Source organism: Aulonocara stuartgranti (genome assembly GCF_965226115.1).
Source record: "Aulonocara stuartgranti genome assembly, chromosome: 23".
Classification (NCBI taxonomy): domain Eukaryota; kingdom Metazoa; phylum Chordata; class Actinopteri; order Cichliformes; family Cichlidae; genus Aulonocara; species Aulonocara stuartgranti.
In genome coordinates this window covers 14,488,938-14,508,055 of record NC_138958.1, presented here as the reverse complement: position 1 = coordinate 14,508,055, position 19,118 = coordinate 14,488,938, and positions in this window count along the sequence as shown.

The following is a 19,118-nucleotide window of genomic DNA, read 5'->3' as shown; positions in this document are numbered from 1 at the left end:
TCATACCAGGGCCCGATGACAAGAGGCCAATTTTGATGTCCCTTTTCTCTCATTGCGGTGCTTCTCTTTCAAGCCAAAATCTGCTTGAGCAGCCTGGGAAAATGGTCTTTTACCCACCTTCCCGGTCTCACAGTTGACAGGACAGCTAAGCTTAATGGAATCTAGATGAATGTTGAGGCTGAAGTAAAATGAGTTCTTTAGCTCCGCGCGTTCTTTTGTCTTCACGGTCGCAGGAAAAAGCAGAAAATGCTGTCGTGAAACTGCAGAGAGAGCAAAGAGCGAGGAATAAAAGCCGTCTGCGAGCAAAAACAAGGGCGCTGCTTCGTTTCATCCCAGATTGTTTAATTCAAAAATGTTGACCCATGTGAGAAACATTATATCTGAGCAGCATCGAGCTCCGTATTCAGTGTAACTAGAACCTCAAAGGCCACATGTTCTCTCAGTGTTTATAATGCATTAGTGGAACAAACTCTACACTGTACTCTCTTTACAAATCCCACCTGGCCATGTATTAGTTGCAGATGTGGCTCTCTAATTCATAATGAACTAATAATGGTTTTGTTAGTGCAAGATTGTTTTCCTTTCCTCCCTCGCGCACACATAGATGGAGCTAATCTGTGCTGGAGGTGTGGCAGGGCAGGAGGAGATATTGCTCTCTGCATGAAACACAGACTTTGGAATGTGTTGTTGCAGCTAGCAGGCTCTGAATTGTCTTAATATGACTCACTCATCGTGAATGGATCTGTATCATTAAGTAACCGCCGAGATTATAATGAGCTCTCCAACATACACAAGAGACACCGCACAAGTTCAGCACCTTGTTTTATTGAAAGTCTTTGACTATATTTGCTGCAAATTTAACTGCATGACACAGAACTGCAAATTAATGACTCCATATTTTGATGGTGCGCTGATAAAAAGGAGAGCTCAAGGACTAGACAAACGAGATAGAAGTACAACAAAAGACGGAGATCTAAAGGCATCAATTAACAGCCTGATCCAGCTTTTATGTCAAAGAGACTGCAATAACAAAAAAACCCTCACTAACTCACTTGCAGCTGCTGAGATGGATTTATATCGACTATGCTAATGCAAATAAGTCTCACTTTTAAATTATGCTCAATCTGTCTTTTAATATGTTAATGATCTCAATACTACTTAATGAATATTATGAATGCTTCATTTGAATGATAACATATGGGATTCAATTAGAAGGTCCCACGACTGCACCTATAAAAATAAAAAACTTGCCTGTATAAATTTGGCTGTCACCACCTTCACGATTGTCCCCTTGTGCACCTCTGAACCATTTCCAAAGCAGCTGCTACCTTTAAACCCTGAAAGTCGCTTTCTCACCCTTTGCATGTGTGCTCTGGGAATTTTACCACAAAGAGAGCAAATTCCAGCTTCTGTGTCAAACCGACCAAAGTTACCTGGGTTTCCACTACAACTCAAATACTGGTCTTCAGTGGAAGAGTTTATGTTGTCATAGCCTGGAGGTCTCATATCAGGTCAGGAACATGAGCAGGATGTTTTGCATTGTGAATTCAACCCCAGGGTCAAGGGGTTTTTTTTGCCACACCAACTCAATCTTTGCCCACTGCATGTCATATTTGCCTGATCTGGCTGACTATGAGTTCATCCTCTTCTCCAGAATTACGAGTGATCATTTTGAGACAGCAGAGTGGACTCGATGGACGTCACAGATGGGCTAATAATCAGAACAGAACTTGTACAGACTAAGCTGAAAAGAGAAGTAGTTTTGGTAGCAGTTGGGAGGTGCAGTGAAACACAACCTTGAAGAATAGATTGGGTAAAAAGGTTTTTTTGTGTTTAAACGCAAAACACACGTTTGCTTAATAAAGGCTAGAATAAAAAACAGTACCCTCCAAAGTCTTCACATGCTGTTCTTACTGTAGCACCAGCCACACTGTGCTTGGCACAGGACGAGATCCAAAGCTCAACAGTCCTGCAATCAGTCTCTAAGCTATCTACTGAAGGGTCAGTTTTATGTCACATTCATGTCAGGATAAACTATCAACATGGAAATCCCTCCTATGGTCCATGCTGCCAAATGTAATATCAGTATATTACTCTTTAGAAGAAAAAAATCTGCTTATGATTTTAAAATGCCACAGACGATGATGCATTATGTATTGAGCAGCTTATTTTTGTGATTTATCTGTATGGATTTGGCCAATCGCCCCTGCTCGAATCGAGCTCTGAGGAAAATGGAGGGAAGGTCTGCGCGCTGGGTTGTGTTTTAAATTTATATGTAGTTTGTCTACAGAAAATGACTTCTCGTGTATCCAAACTCAGAAATAAAGCCTGCTATTTGAAATATTGGCGATCGTGTGTACAGTACAGCTAGTGCTACTAGAAGCCAAGAGGTTTCGTATTTTTCAGTGCACACCGAGGTAGCTGTGCAGGCTGTCTACGTGCAAAGAGAGGCCGTATTGTACTGAGGAGCGTGCTATCCTGCTTTCAGTTTATCAAAGGTTTGAAAGCGCATTAATGACGTGCAAAGAACAAAGCCGTAACACGTGTGGCGTGAAGTTATTAAATTAAAACGTCTTCCTGTTACTTCCCTCCAAGTTTTCACCTCACCACTTTGATGTCTGACCTGTGAGGAAGAATGGAATGAAGCCGCAGCTCTGCACTATACAGCGTATGTGTGTGTGCATAGAAGAGTCTCATTAGGGAATTTTACCCCTGTGAAAGATTTCGCAATAAGGTAAACAAGGGTGATAAAGAAAATGAAAGAAATGGAGACAGCAGGAGGAAATCCAGAGGTAAGGAGTACTGGGGATATTGTAATTAGTTGCACCTGTTTCCTTTAACCCAGCTCCAGTTTCCCTCTACAAACGTATGCAGATTACCCATCAAAGCCCCTCTTCACTGCCTCTGCTCAATGGTTCCTTTGTTGCCAGTTGTCAGGGAGGCGGCCCACAAAAGTATGTAACACAAGCAGGCCACATTGCTCTGGAACTTACAGTACATGCAAGCCTCTGTCGGCCACCACAGGAATAAAAAGGGAGCGTTTGTAGACACAGAGTCTGCATCAGTCTGCATGGGAGACGCTGGTGGTGGCCCTTTTTTTCAGTGTGACCACAACAGTTGCGTTGTCTGTCAACACTCTTAAACGGGCTTGTGTTTGCTGTGCCACACATGGCTGATGTCAGGAGTGGAAAGACGACTTTTTCTGTCTACATGTTCACAGAGACACATGCGTAGCACTATTACTGTCAGCAGCAGTGAACAATGAGGGACTAGTCCTGTATACTGTAGGGAGTATGCAACTGTTCAATAGCTAAAGCAACTTTTATATTTATATCTATCTATCCATCCATATATGTATATGTATATATATATACATATGTGTGTGTGTGTGTGTGTGTGTGTGTGTGTGTGTGTGTGTGTGTGTGTGTGTGTGTGTGTGTGTGTGTGTGTGCGCATAAGTTTTGGCTGTTTGGGATCACTTTACTGATAAGATCTAGGTTTAGTTTATTTCAGGTTAATTCCACTTACATCAATTTAATTTTATTTATATATAGACTCCCATGTTAAACTATCCAACATTACGGCTTTAAGAAACACGTGTGTGCTGTTGGTGCCTGCTGTTGATTTTTAATGCAGTTATCTGACTAATAATGTGGCTTCTGTGCAGTAAACTGTACTAACAGATTGTCCAAGAAGTGTATGCCTGATTTTTTATTCCTTTATTTTTGTCTGTTACTCATGAGTAGATGTGTATGATACAGTTTATGAACATTTTATTCTTAGCACTTCCATCTTTCTTGTCACAAGTTGTTACCCAGATGATAAACCTGGATAATCCCCCTGTCTGAAACATAGAATTACCAGATTTTACAAAGTGAACTCAATAGTTTATTCAATATTCCCTGAAATGACCAAGTGAAATGGTAAACTCATTGGGAAAGAATTTAAAAAGGCCTAGTCATAAAGCTCTTTTCCCCATAGACTTCTACAGGCCTGGAAATCTTTTTGTAGCGACAGGTATCGCCCCCTGGGGGCCATTAAAAATGATGCAGGTTTAAGGCACTTATTTAGCTCTATTAATCTGTTGTTCCTTCCGTGACAGTAACTCTGAACTCCATTGGGTAACGTTGCGGTCATTATCTCATCTTTTTCTATTATTTGATGTGTTCAGTGGCTTTTTGGTTTGGTTTGTGCACCAAATCTATTTTCATTAAAACACACCCTGTTACAAGTGCACATTATAAGGATTCATTTGCTGTCTTACCCTGGTTTTTACCACTGTTCTACGTGCATTTCACAAAACAGATGCCTGCATGATATTTTGCTCTTTTTGTCATTCATTTTAAAATGGTTCCTAACAGCCTAATCAACCTGCCAGTAGGCAGAGGAGGGCAACACGGAAATTGATAGTAGCCATTCAATGGACTGATAATGTCCAGTTTTGTTGTATTTGCCAAGAAATCTGTGGCACAGCTGTTTATGGACATTTCTTTGACCCCCTTAAAATTGAAAATACATCTCTGTGATCCCGTTTTTAAAAATCTGCATTCTTCTGTAAGAAGTGGTGAGTTTGGGGCTTTAAATTTCACAAAGTATTCAGACAGACTGCATTGTTGATTTCAGCCTTTTCAAGGGATTTGCTGACAATAAAAAGAGTGTAAAATATTGCCAGCCTTAATCCTTAGGCAAATCTGACAACAAAGGGGGGGAAAAAAACTACAATGATAATAAAATGGAAGATTTAACGATTACATTTTTGTCAAAGGACCAGTAATCTGGATTTGTTTATTTCTTTGCTGTTGCTTCTCATTACAAACTCGTGCTGTGCAGCCAAACATTCAATCAATGTGTTAAAAGTTTATTAAAATCCAGAAAAAACGAAGAAGAAGAAATCAGATTAGATTGAATTTTGAGCATGGGTGCATAAAATAATGCGTCAGTTAAGAAACAACAACCCACCTCCCCCTGCCTAACAAATCCACCCTGGACTGTGGTTACATCTCTTGCAAAGTTGGGAATTAAATGTTGAATTGCATCATTCAAAGATCTCACCCTTAAAGTCCAGCTTCCTTCCTTCCTGTTTGTTTAAAAAAAACACCTAGAGCCAAAAATATTGATTTTCAAAGATCCCAAACTCTGTTCTGAGTAGTTCTGTGGCATGTTCAACCCATCTGTAGTTTTTGTCACTTTGAAAGTGGAACACAAATTTAAATAGCACTCTGAGTGTGTGGTTAAAAGATCTCAAAAAGCATCATGCCATGACCCATAAAAACAAAGAAACTATCTATCAGCTGTTTCTAAGGCTTTAGGATTTAAGTGAACTAGGGCTGGGCCATATCATACCATTCACGGTAATACCGGTATAATGTTGAGCTAAGAAAATGAAATATCGCGATAGAATATGGGTAAAACGCGCATGCCTTTGTTTTCATACGCACATGGCGGGAAAAAAAGCATGGCGGCGATGGAGAATGAGAAGGGCGAAAGCGGATCGTTGAATGAAACGGATGAACCAGAATTGGTTTGTAAAAATGCTGCAACTTCAGTGGTGTGGAACACAACAAAGCACTATTTTTGGTAGAGCATGCTAGCGGGCCGTCATTATTACCGTGTTGTTTGGAAAATACGGCACACTTAAAATCAATCCTTTGATTTTTCTGAAAATCGACAGTGCCCCTTATAATCCCGTGTGCCTTATGTATGAATTCTGGTTGTGTTTACTGACCTCGAAACGATTTTATGTGTACACGGCGCTCGAAAATCTGTCAAATGTTTCAGTACGACTTTGCTAAGCTACGAACCCGCACCGCTTGATGGATTGTCGGAGCATTACGGCTATCGTAGGCAGGAGCCTCGCGGAGTGATACGTACTGTGCTTCAACATAATATTACCGTATTGTGTGTGTGTATAACCTCTTTTTAAGTTTTGTGGATATTATACATGGTTATGGTTTTCACTGGAAATGCCTTTTGGTTAAACTGTCAGCAAGGAATTTGCATTTGCACTGTTAAATTTTTATATAACTTTAATGCACATAAAAAACAGCTGCTTGTTTAAGTGAAAATACATTGATGGGGTTTTTTTTTTGCACTAATAAAGTTGTGGAGTTGTAAAGTATTTTGTCTAGTGTCAATTTTATCGTCAGAAATATCGTTATCGCAAATTTTCAAATGTATATCGTGATAAATATTTTTGGTCATATCGCCCTGCTCTAAAGTGAACCACAGTGAAAGCCGTTATCCACAAATGGAGAAAACTGTGATGAGCCTTCCAAGGAGAGGCCAGCCCACCAAAATTACTTAAAGTAATGACGGCTCATCCAGGAGGCCACAAAAGAACCCAAAGAATATCTAAACAACTTGCACATGCCTCATTAAAGACTGCATTTGCCAAAAAATATCACGATGGTTCCCAAGACCTTTTGGAAAATAGTCTGTGGCCTGCCCAGACAAAAGCTGAACTTTCTTAAAGGGTTGAGAGATGGGAGATGGGCAGTAATGCGTTACTTGTTACTGCCAAGTAAGTTTTTCAAGTAATGAGTAAGGGATTACTATTGCAAAAAAATGTAATTAGATTACTGTTACTTTCCCGTAAGCACGCTGCGATACTGCGTTACTAAAACCGTAATTTTTTTGCGAGAGTATCTCATGACAATGACGTAAGCAAGTGCAACGTTCATGGCAACAGCTGTGTGCAGATCAACAATGGATAATATATCGAGTGCGGGAGAGAGTATGAGCGTGCAGCGTTTAAAGCGTGGAAGTACTGACCTTACTTTGAGTTTGATTCCATAAAAAGTGACAAAAACATTAGCGTCGTTGTGCGTGGGAAGAAAACTTCTCTTTACAGCGAAAAAACCCCTAAACTTCCAAGCAAGCACCGAGTGCGCTACCACGGAATGGGAAGTTTACAGAGAAACTCGCAGATTCTTCCACTGACCGCTGCAGCACACCTGCACCAGGGCAAACCTCCGCCTACCGTAGTAGTAGTATAGTAGTATTTATTTATTGTCATTGTCAAGAACAATGAAATTGCGTTTGGGGCTTCCATACAACCCAAAAAAAGAAGAAAATAATAAATACCCCTTAAAACCCAAGTGTACATATTTAACCCAGTGTGACTCCAATGCAATAAGACAATCCTTAGCAATAATGTTCGTAGAAATTCAGACAAAGACCTGAGAAACATGACAAAATACAACAATGCAACCCATTCAATATTATTGTACTGTGAGATATGATATCAGATATGATAGTTATCTATTTAAGAAAGAGGGGGGGTGGGCAGGAGGGGGAAAAGAATAAAGATATGATGCACCAATGCAGACCAGTTCATTGCTATTAAGAAGTTGGATATGGTTATTGTCCGTGAGAGGGGGGCAGAGAGTTCAGGAGCCTCACAGCCTGTGGATACAGGCTGTTGGCCAGTCTGGATGTTCTGGCCTGTATAGACCTGTACCTTCTCCCTGAGGGCAGCAGATGGAAAAGGTGGCGCGCAGGGTGATGTTGGTCCCGCAGGATACTGTGCACCCTCCTCAGACAGCGAGTGGGGAAGATATTACTGATCTCTGGCAGACTTGTTCCAATAATTCTGCCAGCTTCTTTCACCACCCGCTGGAGTGCTTGCTGATCAGCCTTGGTGCAGCTGGGGAACCACACTAGAAATCCATACGTCAGAACGCTGCTGATGGCACAGTTGTAGAAGTTCAACATCAGAGATCTGGGAATGTGTGCGCTCCGCAGTCTCCTCAGGTAGTAGAGGCGCTGTTGGGCCTTCCGTGCAACTGAGGTGATATGGTTGCCCCAGGACAGGTCCTCGGTCACAGTTACCCCCAAGAATTTAAAACTGCTCACCCTCTCCACCGCCTCACTGCCAATGAAGAGAGGCAGATGGTTGTTATGACCCCTCTTCCGGAAATCTACAATGATCTCCTTGGTCTTTTTGGTGTTTAAGACCAAGTTATTGTCGTGGCACCATGACTCTAGTTGTTGCACCTCTGTCCTATAGTTTGTCTCATCATTGTTGGATATAAGTCCGAGCACTGTAGTGTCATCTGCAAACTTAACAATGAGATTGGACGCGCAGGAGGAAATACAGTCATGGGTGAAGAGAGTGTATAGCAGAGGGCTCAGAACACACCCCTGAGGGGCACCGGTGTTGACCACAAGGGTGGAAGAGGTGTTCTTACCCACTCTGACACTCTGTCTACGGTTAGTGAGGAAGTCCACAATCCAGTTGCACAGAGAGGAGTTAAGTCCCAGTTGGTGGAGTTTGGGACGGAGTTTGTATGGCCGGATGGTATTAAAAGCCGAGCTGTAGTCTACAAAGAGGAGCCGTGCATAGGTGTTCCTGTGTTCCAAGTGCTTCAGTAATGTGTGCAGCACTGTGGCGATCGCATCCTCGGTTGACCGGTTCTCCCTGTATGCAAACTGGTGCGAGTCCAGGGATGGTGGAAAAGCAGCTCTGATGTGTTTAATGACCAGTCTCTCCAGGCATTTGGCGGGAATGGGGGTGAGTGCCACAGGTCTGAAATCGTTCAGACATGTGACATTTGACTGTTTTGGGATGGGAACGATGGTTGCTGCTTTGAAACAGGATGGTACCAGTGAACAGGACAACGAGGTGTTATATATAGAGGTGAAGACGTCCGCCAGGTCCGCAGCACAGTCTTTTAGCACCCGGCCCAGCACTCCATCTGGCCCGGCCGCCTTCCTGGTGTTAATGCTCCGGAACACACGCCTCAGCTCATGAGTGCTCAGGACTGGAGCAGGATCGGTTGAGGGGAGAGGGGACAGGACAGGGTCGGTGTTCTCCCTATCAAAACGGGCATAAAAGAGATTTAGATCCTCAGCCAGAGTAGAACTGTCGGCTGAGGGTGATGGTGTTCTTCTTTTGTAGTCCGTGATAGCCCTGATGCCCTCCCAGACCTGCCTTGGGTTTGTGTTGTTCTCAAACCTGGCCTCGATACGCCTCCTGTGCTGCTGCTTGGCAGTCTTGATGCCTCTTCTCAGGTTGGCCCTGGCAGCACTGTATGCCTCCTGGTCCCCGGATTTGAAAGCGTTGTTCCTTGTTCGAATAAGTTGTTGAACTCCGTGTGTCATCCAGGGTGGATTATTAGGGAACACACGGAATCGTTTCCAAGTTGTTACATTGTCCACACAGAAACAGATGTAGTCCAAGACAGTGGAGGTGTAACTGTCCAATGCGACACGATTGTCAGTGTCCTGCACCTTGAATACATCCCAGTCTGTGCAGTGGAAACAGTCCTGAAGCATCGGAATAGCATCCTGCGGCCATGTTCTCACGGTTTTGGTTGTAATCCCAGTGCTCTTGATCTTTTGTGTGTATATTGGGTGTAGCAGAAGGGAGAGATGGTCTGACAGACCCAGGTGGGGATAAGCCTGGGCTCTGTACGCATTCGCCATGTTGGTGTACACCTGGTCCAACGTTCTATCTCCTCTGGTAGCACACTTCACATTACGGTGGAAATTGTGAAGTACAGATTTCAGGTCCGCGTGGTTAAAATCCCCAGCCGCAATAAAGACACTGTCCGGGTGTGCTACCAGGCTGTTATTGATGCTGCTGCTCAATTGTGCTAACGCTAGCTTAGCATTAGCATCTGGTGGAATGTAAACAGCGCAGATGTAAACGGCAGAAAATTCCCGAGGGAGATAGAATGGACGGCACTTTAACACCAACAGTTCTACCTCTGTACTGCACAGTCTTTCCGTTACCGTGACGTTCGTGCACCAAAAGTTGTTAATATAGATGCACAGCCCCCCGCCAGTCTTCTTACCCGAGTCCGCAGACCTGTCGGCTCGATAGGCGGTGCGGCCTGCTAGATCAATAGCCGCATCGGGAATGGCGCTGTCCAGCCAGGTTTCAGTGAAAATCATGCACGAACAGTTATTAAAAGTCCGTCGAGTGGCGATCTGCATACCGTAGTCCTGCTTTACAGGTGAAAATAGAGCAACAGGACCGCTAGTCTTTGATTTTATTTATTTTCTTCTGTGTTTTACTTGCATCTATTTGAAAGACTGAGTGTAAACACAAAAAAATTATTTTATTTTATGTGCTGGAATGTGCAGAAAATAGGTTTAAATGTTAAACAAATTTCTTCCAGTCAGAGAATGTTGCATATAATTAAATCTTTGCTTGATGCATAAAGTTAAAAGATTAAAACTAATAAAACAAGTTTTAAAAAGAGACTTTTCCATTTGATTACATTTTGTATGATGGATTATGCAGAAAAAGTATAATTGGGCTGAAAGATCTATTTCTTTATCACCTATTCAGGTTGTAAATTGTGTTTTCAAAAAGTAACTAAGTAATTAATTACTTTTGAAAATAAGTAATCAGTAAAGTAACGGGATTACTTTTTGGGGGAAGTAATCAGTAATTAGTTACTGATTACTTTTTTCAAGTAACTTAACCAACACTGGTTGTAGTCTGATGGTCTTGGGCTGCTTTAGCTTGCTCTAAATGATGGAACTATGAATTCTGCTCTGTACCAGAAAATCCTGACGTAATATCACTTAATGCTCTCAAGCTTAAGCACACCTGGTCTATGCAACGGATGCATAAATGCAATGGAATGGATGACTGAAGTCAAATCTGGACTTAGATCTTCAAAACTTTCTGATTGAGATGCTTTGGTCCAACTTTAAACAAGCTGTCCATACCCAAACCTCTGCAATGTGGCTGAATTAAAAGATTTCTGCAGTGATGTGACGGAAGCACACACATGCACAAAAAAAGTGAAGCCACCTCTTGTTTTCCTGGTGACTACATTTTAAATGGGTTTTATGCTAGCCAAACGATGGGACTTCATATCACTGTGAATTCTGGTTGTACTTTGCAAAGCCAGTGTTATTGTTGGCTGAAAACGCCCCAAAGAAACAAAGGTACAAACACCGTGGCGGCAGCTGATATGTTTTGTATGAAAGATTTACTCTATATAAAATTTTTTCTGAAAGGTCTAAACTACAACTCAGTGCGCCAAGAAATATCACAGTTAAATTATCTGACTATGTGAAGTTTTTTTTTAAAAACTTCTTAATCTTTTTTGCTTCATTTTAGCTATTACTTTGAGATTAATGTGAAAATATTTATTTAGTATCAAACAGTATGATTTACTGTAGTTCCTTTTTCTTCTTCTACCCGTCTGATACGATTTTACTGGCTTTTGTTGATTTTAGAACTTCCGTTGATTCATTTAAAAAAGTTTAAAGCTTTCTAAATGGTTCAATCACTCAATTCTGTTCTCTTGTGACTCACTTGATTTTAAAGCATTTATGCAACTTTGATTTTTGTTTAATTTTTTACATGTTTTGGGAGATGTTTGAGATTTTAATTGCACTGTTAAAAATGAGAGCACGTTAGAGTTTTCATTGTTAGACTGAAAGCAATGAGTAGCAGGTTACATTGGTTTGAAAACTGTGGATAAAGACAGCTGGTGGCCATTGTTTACATGTTTGTCTATGGTTCAGTGTGAATCCAGGAGCCTCCGTATCATCGCCAGCTAAATGAAAACACTGAGGCATTTTGGTAACAGATCTCAGATCAGCTAGTGCTCAGCTGCTGCAGTCTAATTCACTCATTTAAAGAAACTGTCCTTGATTAGGTTATTATCAAAATCACTTAGCGGTTCAATAAGAGGAGTATGGGGAGGACTGATGGCGATGTGGTGGTACAGTGATATTCTCTGGCATTGAATTGAACGCTGATAGGTTCACATGCTCACCTCATGGAATGCATCTGACAATGAACGGCACAGTGGAAGCAGGAGGTAAAAAGGGGGAGAGACCGTTCTTCATTCAGGCGCTAATTAGAAAAATTAGATCTATGAAAGGCAGGGAGTGATCGAGGCCTTCAACCTACGTCTGTGTACCGCTGTAGCAGCACAAAGAGGAGGCAACAATGAGCACTGAGGAGGAGGAGGAGGGGGGATAAATAATTTAATCCATTATCTACTCTGCAAAGCTCATCAGCACTGCTACACAATGGCCACGATTGAATTGCTGATTGCATTTCTCTCCTACCCTCCAGGAGAAAATGCCCATGCTCCACAATGTTCTCTCAGCCTGCCGGCACAACCAAGAGCAAGAGAAAGACGGAGAGGGAGGGAGGGGGAGAGAGAGATGGAGCAGTGTAGAGTGTCTTCCACCAAGGTCAAACTACAATACAGCAATCTAATTAAGAGTATCAGAGAGTTTCCTGTATGGGGTCAACCTCCCTGTTGTGCTCACTGGCTCATAATGTCCATTAAGAATTAGTTTATGTACTTCAACATGTAAATGACAGAAATGATCCTGATTAAATCTTTTTTACTCTGATCTTTATTACAATACAATTTTAAATGTTACAAGTTTATCTATAAAAAGGCGCATAGCCATTGCCTGTTTAACAAGCGGTATGTTTGCATAGATTACCGTAGAGAGGTGTGTGTGAGAGCTGTACTTTAAACCATGTTAACAGCATGCTATATGAAGAGTCCCCAGAGGAGAATAATCCTTTTTTGTGTCACCATGGGGGACATTTGGGTTTTTAATATTTCAGCAAGTATTAGATGGATTGCAGTTGACTTCAGTAGTACTAGTCCCTCACAGTTTTCACTTTAGTAACACATACACTCACTGGCTATTTCAGTCAGTCCAATGTTCAACTGCTTGTTATTGCAAATATCTCATCTGCCAATTACATGGGCAGCAACTCCACTGTTGTCAGACAGGCTGGTGTGAGTATTTCAGAAACTGCTCATCTGCTCATCCTACACATGCATCCGTAGTGTTTACAAAGAGTAGTCAGAAAAATGACAATGACCTATTGATGCCAGAGCTCAGAGGAGAATGGCCAGACTGCTTCGAGGTGATAGGAATTCAGCAGTAACTCAAATAACCACATGTTAGAACCAAGGTATGCAGGAGAGAGCATCTCTGAACACGCAGTAGGTTGAACCTTGAAGCAGATGTTCTACAGCAGCAGACGACCACACAGACTGCCACTTCTGTCAGCTAAGAATATTAAAATGAGGCTAGGATTCACACAGGTTTGCCAAAACTAGACAATATAAGATTACAAAACCGATCCCTGGTCATTCAGATTGCAGGGTCCGAACTTGGCACGAACAACATTAAAAGCATGGATCCATCCGGCCTTCTGTGCATACTTTTTTGCATACTTTGAGCCCCGTATATCTAACTAAGTATTGTTTAAGGAAATCAGCCTACCTGAGTAATGCTGCTGACCATGTCCATCCCTTTGTAACCACAGTACACCCATCTTCTACTTACCCAGCAGGATAATACTCGCTGCACAAAGGTCGGATCATCTGAAACTGGTGTCTTGAACATGACAATGAGATCACCGTAGTCAAATGGCCTCTACAGTCACCGGATCTTGGTTAATGGATTTCCATTAGAGGTGAGTGTTTCTGTGCCTGCTGATACTTTAGGGGCCTTTTGGGTCTGCGTGGAGCAAACTGTCATCGAATGTTGATGATTTCCTGAGTTGACAGTCACAGCTCATTAGCCAATTAACCAATATCTCCAAAGCTATTACATATATTGCCATTATGTTTGGTACATTGCCCTTAGAGGCTGAACCCTACTTTGGTGATCCCCCAGACTTTTCCTCCAGGTTATTCCAACTTTGTGCTTTTTATTAAATTTTTGAAAGTTTGATGTCTGCCTCGGAATGAACTCTAACAACCTTAGAGAGCCTCTTGCTAAAGCAAAGGTCAAAGCATCACCACCAGGCAAATGATAGACCTTTTATCTGATTCAATTTAATCCAGCCATTGCTCTATCAATCACTCGATAGAGGATTGGTATTTCTGTCAAATTAGATTAAATGTCCTGAATCATTTCTTTTATTGCATCATCATTTATTGCATCATGTTATCAGCAATAAAACAAAGAAACATAAATTTCAGTGTGGACCAAAGAGGTAGAGCAGCTGAGCTACCACGTCACCCCTAAACAGACCCACAGTGAGATATGATGAGACTTAAATAAAACTAAAAAGAAAAATGGTCAAACCTGAAGCACCAGAGACCGAGACCTCCTGACTTTTAATCCGTACAACGTCTCTCGCTCCAAACTTCTTGGGTCCTATACTCAGTAGCTAAATGTCTTTTATTTTAAGGACAATGGCAGTGACAAGTGATTATTTTCTTCACAGAGCTAAACGTCTATTACTGGTGATATTTAAAAAGTTTGGGGTATTCACCAAGAGTTATTGCTGTTCTGAAAGAATTTCTGAAACCCTCAAAGACTCCTCCAACCATCTGGATGAAAGAACATTTTGTTTGATGCACACAGCATCCATTCTCTACACGCCTTCCCTTCCCTGTCACCTGCTAGAGTAATGACATCAGGCTCGATTGCAACATACTGATGCTAGCATTTAGCTCAAAGCACTGATGGTCCCTAATTGGCAACGCTCTTGTATAAGTAAAACATGAGTAACACAAAACAATGATGTCCTGTTTTGATCAGCACTTACTATATTTTCTCACTGACACCACAGTAGGAGACATTTGCTTGTTCCTGTCATCCTGGGAGCTGTATTGTCTGGAGCAATAGCTCCAGGTAGGATCTCCCATGCCAAATAAGTCCCAGGGTAGGGACCAGACAAAGAGCAATTCAGAAAAGCCCAATGAAACACAGTTCTTAGAGCTAGTTAACCTCACTCGGGAGTGGAAAACTGGAGCCCTCACCAAGAGATGGGTGCCAGGCATAGTTTTGGGGTGTGGAGCAGCCTGGGCATGTCCCTTTGGATGTGTTCTGGGATGGCCTACTAGGAAGAGACCCCGGGGTAGACCCAGAACCTGCTGGAGAGATTATATTTCTCATCTGGCTTGAGAATGCCTCAGGATCCCCCGGGAGGAAATGGAAAGTGTGGCCAGAGTAAAAGGATGTCTTGATTACCATGCTTAGCCTGCTGCCACCATGAGCCGTCTTTGGATGTGGAAGATAATGGGTGGACTTTTTTTTGGAATTCATTTCAAAACGTTTAAAAAGTCTTTCTGTGTGATGAAAAGCACACTTAAATACAATTTACTCCAAAGAAGATATTTAAAAAAACAAAAAACAAATACCCAAATCAAACTGGTTCTTCCAAGTCTAAATAGTGAGGCTAGTCCAAGACTGTGGTAAAGCGACATTCTTTCTACAGCCAGCAGGGGGCGACTCATGGTTGGAAAAAGACGTCCAGGTAAATATAATAGAGAACAACCTTTTTGCTTTTCTGATGACTAAGGTTTAAATTACTGATTCGAGGCCTTATTAAATGCAACATCATGATAATTTTGTAATTTATGATCCTCATTAGAGGCCACCAGCAAGATAAATGGTATTTCTTACTGTGATTGATGTCACAGTAGTTATGTCAATGTTTTGCATCCCTTCATTCATCCATTTTCTTCTGCTTATCCAGTTCAGTGTCACAGAGGCAGCGTACGCCCCGGACACATTGCCAGTCTGTCACAGGGCTAATGCACAGAGTCAGCCAACCGTCTATGATCACATTCATACCTATAGCCAGTTAAGTCTATGATAAACAGTACAGTGTTCACCGTAGTCATGTTCACCATTTCAGTTTGTGTAGCATACTGATATTTTCTCCTTAGACAACACTGTTGCTGACGGGAATACTTTTCATTTTAGCACGTGTTTGGTGATGAACCACAGCACAGAAATTCTGGTCTGATGATACAGGGGTGAAAGGAAATTTCATGGCATTCAACAGTTTGAGTAAGATCTTTTTTTTCTTTTTTTTTTGCGTTGACACAATATATTTAGTGTGATGGTTATTGGTGTATTTTAGGATCACATAAGTGTTTTCAGGCAAGCAGTTTGTGAGTTTCCCCAAACATTACCATGTACTTCTCCTCCATAGAAATGGATGCTTAGCCCCGTGTCTTAAATGTAATGCTGATACTGGAGGGGGTAAACTATCTGTGTAGCCTCAAATAGCTGCTAGTGTGGCTGAAGAGTCTTTGTCTTGTTCAACTATCCTTTTCACATCATGAAATGTCAATGAGTAACAGGCCAGAAGGCAAGAAAGCATTAATGGATGAGTCTGGCGATGCTTTATGATGATGATGGCCTCCATCATTTTCTCTCCCTCCCATCAACTACAATCTATCATCTGCACCAGGCTCCAGTAAAATATCAGGGACACTTGAGGTTTTCTTGGCCCAGAGCCTCTGACATGCTGGCTTAATTTTACCTTCCACTGCAGCGTGGCGCATTTACATAAAACACAGAGAGAAGTAGTACACATAATGGTCCCCTTTGGCCAAGCGCTTTAAGGTCCTGTCCACAGTCCCAGCGAGGGGCAGTCAAGCTGCCTCTGCTCTGCTCTGTTTGTTTTATGGAGCAGTAGTGAAACCACTTTGAGGTCAGCTAGCTGCAAAAACTGTGCTGGGTCTCCTATGGTCTGCTGAAAAAGGCTTCAAAGCCAATCCAGAGGGCCATTTGGAGAGGTCCAGCCAACTTCCATTGACAAAAAGAGGTCATTATTGTGCATACATTAGATCATTTCACTTATATCAAAGCTGCTGATCAGTTCTTCTTGCAAAGGAAGAGACAAACCACTAAAAAAAGCCCAACGTGTTCCTGTTTGCAGGGAACTTCAGTCACACATCCTGAATTAATTTGAGTGCCGTCATTATGCAAGTACGGCACAAATTGTCCAAGACCAAGTGAAACTATTTATAGCTGTCACTAGGCCTGTGAGCCAAGTGTGCCTAATGGTGTAATTTGTATTGTTAATGGTAATGCACTGTTAGTTTGTTCCATTTGGCTTTGCACAGGTGCATTAATGTGGGCCTGTTGAAGCGTTGCAGTCAGTCCAAGAACCCATGCTGCTATGTGCAGGTTTTCAGCAGCACCACGGCTCCCTCTTGTGGATCAGAGTGCTTAGAACACAGGCTGGCTTCAAGGTTAAGGAAGAGCAGGTTATTTTTGCTAAACGAAACAAATGAAGTGGTCTTATTGTGATGGGAAGACCTGCTTTAAACCAGAATGTCAACCACAAACAGCTACAAGAGCAGCATAGACTTTTGAAAAATCGTGTTCCTAATTAACCTTCAAGCTCATCAGGCACAATCAATATAGAGTGTAGCCTTTTTTCCTAATTGAGATGAAGTAATTATCAGACTGTATTCATCTCATTAATGAAACAATGTTCCAATATGCCTGCAGCAAAACTGTTAATTGAGTTCTATTTTCTGAGACAGGCAGCCTCTCCTTGTGTCCATGGCCACAAAGCATCAAATGTGGGTTGGGGCCTTTGTGCTCGTCTCTGTGCAGACACAGGAACAGGCTGTGGACTGGTGGAGCATGGTAGTGCTCTCCCCCCACAGACACTTCCCCTCCCCACTGCCTATTCTCCCATCAGAGAGGAGGCAAGAGTTGGTAATACAGCTGACTTCAGCAGATCATCCCGTCCCAGTGTGTTATTTCACGGTTTCAGTGGTTAAGTGCTCCCTGTTGAGTAAGATATAGCGAGGCAATTATTCTGTAATTATGGAGCCAAAAGACGAGAAATAGAGTCAAGAGTTACTGGGCTCATGTAAATCACTGTAACGGATCTAAAAAGGGTGCAAAAACAGGTTGGATTGTCCACAAGTACAGTCCAGACCATAAGTATGTGGACAATTACATTTTTCCTTCCTCCAAATCAAGTTGGAGTCAGGTGAAATGACAGAGTTCTCTACTAAAAAATTTAGTAGCTAAGGATCCAGTTATTTCTGAACCTCTCTTGTATGGGTTTAACATGTTTAAAGCTCAAACATATTTCTATCCAATATCCATACTATCCCTGATCCAATAGAATGAAGGTGCATAAAGCATACAGAGTATTTGAAACTGTATGCTGATGGATTCTGCAAAACATTTGGCTGCGAAACTCTCAAATATCTAATTTAACGCAAATTCCTATTAATGCGACTGTGAATGTCACTACACTCTACTCATCACCCAACCCACCCATGCAGTTGATACCTGCTCCTCCCCGAGCCAGGTTCTCCTGGAGGTTTCTTCCTGCTAAAAATAGGTTTTTTCTTTCCACTGACGCCAAATTTGGCTCGTGGGGTCTCGTCCATTCATTTGTCTATAAAACTACACTGATGCAGAATAGCAGACTGAGGTGACTGTTGTCAGGTCACACTATAAAAATAAAACTGAACTGATTCATTCACCTGGCGAATATCCCCAGATAGTGATCCAGCTGTTAATGCAGTCAAATGGCTGCTCCAAGATGCCAGTTTCTAAATATGCAATTAGGGGAAAAAACCATCGGTTCTACGCCAGAAGTGGAGAGTGGAAAGTTAGTATTATCCACTAATCCACAATAACCACATTACCAAAGAATACAATTGAAAAACCATGGAAAAATCCTTTATATACACAAGTATTAAGTGAATTTAGGTGAACCTTGATTTTTTTTTTCCTTCTTTTTCTTGCTTACTGGCTGCAAAGAATTGTAATCTCAACTGTTCCATGCCCCTGAATGCATGATCCTAAAATGAAGCATATCATTTTCTGGACATAAATTTTTAATAGATTTTAATTCTAAAACTATCTTAAACTCATATAAATATCAATTTTAATGAAATAATCAATGTCTCCAGTATTAATACACAGTCAACTTTCACAGTCTGCATTTTTGCAGCTTTCTTTCCTGGCATTTCATTAACACAGCAGCTCCTTTCTCCTTTCTAGCTTTACCATCCAAAGTCCATAAACATTTACACAGAGCTTTTGCTGTTCAAGACACTCATACTGCTGATGTGTCTGCAGCAGCTGTGCCACTTTCAACGTGTGTTATTTGTGTAATTTCTTCATGCTACTGTAATGTTATAGTTTTATCTTCCTTTGTAAAAATCCCTCGCTCTGCTGTCAGTGGACTTGTCTACATCTCAGGCACACAGCCAACACCCCTTTCATATGAACGTGCTCATAGCTTGGATGGAGTTTATCAACACTTTTGTGTTACTGCTTATAGCTCGATTGCCACTGTTACAGTGTGTGAAATATATCCTGGGTATGTCGAAGTCATTTCATACTGTATCATTTGGTGAAAGTTGCATAAAACAAGTAAATCACCT